Source organism: Sinocyclocheilus anshuiensis, unplaced genomic scaffold, assembly GCF_001515605.1.
Source record: "Sinocyclocheilus anshuiensis isolate Anshui unplaced genomic scaffold, SAMN03320099.WGS_v1.1 scaffold27, whole genome shotgun sequence".
Lineage (NCBI taxonomy): Eukaryota > Metazoa > Chordata > Actinopteri > Cypriniformes > Cyprinidae > Sinocyclocheilus > Sinocyclocheilus anshuiensis.
In genome coordinates this window covers 197880-202252 of record NW_015551023.1, presented here as the reverse complement: position 1 = coordinate 202252, position 4373 = coordinate 197880, and the positions used below count along the sequence as shown (strand labels likewise).

Sequence of the window (4373 nt, the reverse complement as noted above, 5' to 3'; positions counted from 1 at the left end):
TGCTGCTGTACCAATTGCGGATGGTGTGACTGTGTGGCAGAGCTTTATGAAAATTGTCACGGACATACTCGTATGCCTTTGGGGAGTAAAAGTGTAGTGTGGTGGCAAACTGCTTCAGTTCCTCTGAGTACTTTGCTGACTTTTTCCCCTGCTGTATTTTCCGATACGGAAAATATGTATTTTGGCACTTCATTAATTGACTCAAGCAAAGATTCACATTGATTTGATATAAACAGCTTCTTCTTGAGTTCTTTGGTGACACCCTTTAAGGTGCGGACCTTTTTATTTAACCGTCTGGACTTTTGGCTTTGTCTTCTAAGCTTTTTCCTGTAATTTTGTAGAATTTGCTCTGTGTCCTGCTTTTTCCATTTTAAAGTCCTTGGAGACTCTAGGTTGTAGCTGTGATCAACCTGAAAGCAGTCATGTTCCGCGTATTTAGCAGTTGAAGCTGCATAACTATGATCATCATTATTGCTATCCATTGTTACAGCAGTGTCAGCTTGAAAGATGTCATTGCCAAGTGGGATTTTCCTATTGGCATCTTCAGTCAGGGTGGCATTGCTGTAATCGGCAGCAGATTTCACACTAAGGTGGCATTTGTCAACTGGGGAATCCTCTTTAGTGTCCCCTGACAGTTTGCACAATAAAAATCGTACATCTTAAGCCTCGTACACACCGGGACGATTGTCGCGCGTGCTTATCGCCGACGTTTTTCGATGTGTCTTTTGTGTTCATACCCAAGCGATTTTCGCAGGCGATGAGCCGAGTGAAAATGGAAATTCACTCCCTGACATTAGATGGCGCTTAATGAAAAACAGAAATACCCATCGAATCCTATTTGATCTGCAATTCCTCTCCATAACAACTTTTTTGTAAGATTTTTGTAGTCGCTGTCGCGTTTGTCATAAAGCCTTTTGTGTTCAGACACCAATGAGACCAGCAGCTCTACATTCATCTTGCCTCGATGCATCTTCTTGGTCTACTTACTTCCTCTTCGTCGTTAGGTATCAATGTGTGCTCGGCAAGAACGTTTTGTGCTTGAGCACCACCAAGTCATATTTTACTGTAACTTCAGCAGCTCCAGGCACGTGAACAAAAGCGCCAATCTCATTGGTCGGCCAGTTTTTAACGCGGCGCGTCAAACCAAAAAAACGAGCCCGAGGCGATTTTTAAAAAATGATGCTTTTACGCCTCGCGTTTTGCATGTCGGTGTGCACACTCACATTGGCACCCTTTGTTTAGTCACGTCATTATTGCTATCCATTGTTACAGCAGTGTCAGCTTGAAAGATGTCATTGCCAAGTGGGATTTTCCTATTGGCATCTTCAGTCAGGGTGGCATTGCTGTAATCGGCAGCAGATTTCACGCTAAAGTGGCATTTGTCAACTGGGGAATCCTCTTTAGTGTCCCCTGACACTTTGCACAATAAGAGGGAGGAGTCGCTTCGAAAAAATCTTACGTCTTACCCTCTTACCCTCGGACCTCACCAGATGACTTGAGAAGATGGTTGGGACTGCTGTACTCTTAAGGTGACGATTCCCCTAAAGAACCAAAATAGTAAAGAAAAGGAAATACAGAAAAAAATGTAAATATAATTATGTTGGTTAAACCATACTAAATGCCATTGAAATGTGTTCTCAATCTCTTGAGAAAAAGGCTGTCCATTATCAAATGAGGATATCAAATACAAATTTTAAGTTTGAATATTTTTCAAATGTAAAATAAAAATGCTCAGCCAAATACTCAACCGCACAATCAGATTTATAATAAAGCTCAAGTCTGTGAGTCTGTTGAGTCTGTAGGAGTGTCCTATTGTTCCAGCACCTGCCAGTAGCCTATTATACACTGTGATGTAGCATTTTCGACGGAAAAATATCATAATGAGCAAAAATATGCCACAGTGGACCGGATCTCATGCCGAACGGCACGGTGAACGGATGCGCTGTTTCCAATGAATGCAGTAGTGTGCGCGTGAGGCGCCGGCGCGATCAAACAGCTGAAACATAAAATAGACTACTCCGTAATTTTTGGTCATACAGTAAAGGCATAATTCGAAAGTGCAAAGTGTTACCAGTTTGAAAATTCAAGAATAATAGCAAAGTTAATAAGAATTCTTTCTAAATGCAGCACCGTTCTTATTTCGCTCTGCATAACCTGAACGAAAAAAACATTTTTTTTTGCTGAGAACGAACCGAAATTAAAACATTTCGCTTTTAATCTGTGTATTTAACAGCCTGGGAAACCTTCCCAGGGCAGTACCTTGCCTCACCGACTAAAATCAGGGCGCCCACTACGGAGACGGCACCAGAGGTGAGGGGGCACAGTGACCGAGGTGGCCGGGCCGGGCCCACCAAATTTCTCATTTTCATTTATTCACTTAAGTATAGGTTTTGACTTTATAATTTTAAACACTTTTGTCATCAGCAAGCTACTGTACTGTATGTTCTTTAGTACAAAGCTTATGCCTGTCTCTTGAAACCTGTCGAGGACACCCAAAAATATGACTTTTGTCCTCTTTAACTTAAAAATAAATTGCTTTAAAATCTGAATTAAGTTTGAATTTAGGAAATATTTAGAAAAAAAAATTAATGTGATTTCTGACAAACCTGTTATCCAACATATTTGTTTACCTTTGAGTCGTGGGTGAAGGCATGCACTTCAAAATGAGCGCTGCAAAGACGAGATGATGTTGTTGGTTTCCAGTCCTTCCGTCTCATGTTCACCAACCATTGTTTCAGTCTTGCTGCTTCATGCTCACCTAAAGGAAAACTGTGCAAAAAAATAAGCAGTTTTTATCATTCATGTTTTAATTAGCTGCTTTGACAAATGGTCAATGCAAGATGCTTCACATTATTTTCATAACTTTTAAGTCATTCATTAAAATCCTTTGTAAACATAAGGATAATTTTGCAATAATAATACATTTTTGTCATCTAATCATTAAAATAATTGCAAAGGAACTGTTGATGAAAAGTAGCCTTTTGGCTAATTCGGTGCATTTACAGTTATTTTAATTTTTATTACTGCACACTGTCCGTTTTACTACTACTACTATGCGTAGGGATGGGTATCGTTAGGATTTTATTAATAGGCTACTACTATTGTCATCTTTCCTCTTATCCTCTTCTGTTAATTTGCTTAACTCAGAACATAATTGGGATTGATTTGTATTTTAAATATAACTAAAATAATAATAATAATAATAATATAGCCTAACTAAATGTGTCTCGAGCGGCAATAAGAATTTTTACAACAGCAAAATCACTATATCAACTCAAAGTCTTGATAACGATCACTTGATTTTTACGAGTCTTTTAGCTAACTTATTTAGCTGGCCCATAATATTTGCTTATAAATTAATTCGCTTATACATTTAACCTACCAGAAAAAACTCAAAGATCCATCGGACCTGCCAGATCGGTTAGTACAGTTTACTGCAGAACAACCCATTATGTCGATGTGAAATAAACAGTTATGGAAAATTAGGAAATTAAAGTTATAGCTCCAATCTCCTATAGCTCCAAACTCTGCGGACCCAAATATTATGGGTCCGCAGAGTTTAAGTTAAACAGAGAGTGATTTAATCTAGTATGCCCTATCCTAAAGATCCCGAAAAAGTCCGTTGGCGCCTCAGAGAAGCTGTCAATCTCAGCTGTCAATCATGACGTCACACTCCCGTTTTTATAGCATCACATAACTAACTAAAACCTTATTTTAAAAACGAACACTTGAACTTACATCAGCGTGATAAAATCTATATCAAATGACAAAAAACATGTTTGAAAACAAAATATTTGAAGTAAAATTTTATTATTTAGTTTGTCTCACATCCCATTAGATTACATGAAGAGGGCGGGGTTTATGACCTATACTGGGACCAGCCACCTGGGGGCGATCGAAACGCGATGGCTTCACTTTTGAGGACTAGTGAGGCACACTTGGTTCGCACGACTCTTAGCAAAAAATGAGGTTAAAGGGAAAATTAAAGAATTCATAAACAAAAAATGGCAAGAAGTATGGAACTGTGATAGCAAGGGCAGACAAATGTATAATATTCAGCAGCAAGTAGGAAATGGAAGAAGTGTTTTTAGGAATAGGAAAGAAGATACAATTATTTCTCGCGTCCGAATAGGGCATACTAGATTAAATCACTCTCTGTTTAACTTAAACTCTGCGGACCCAGATACGGGTCCAAAATCGTGTTAAAAATGTGTATGCTTCATTTACATAGCCTTCCTTATATGGTGTCAGCCCATATATGGATTCATTTGAAAGCTTGGAGTGTCTTCTTTACAAAGAATACCATTCCTTTTGGTTTTTATATTCATAAAGCAGTCAAATTAAGCTTAGAAATGTATTCGTCCCACACACGA

The 4373-nt window shown here is 38.6% G+C and overlaps 1 long non-coding RNA gene across 1 annotated transcript; it reads right to left on the bottom strand.

The window, feature by feature from the left end:
- Positions 1–353: 353 nt before the first annotated feature.
- Positions 354–2727, bottom strand: LOC107661098 (uncharacterized). The gene is made up of 3 exons (XR_001631076.1): positions 2631–2727; positions 1488–1541; positions 354–410 (listed from the first exon to the last, which is right to left on the bottom strand). It is a non-coding gene; the product is annotated as an uncharacterized LOC107661098 (long non-coding RNA).
- Positions 2728–4373: the final 1646 nt, after the last annotated feature.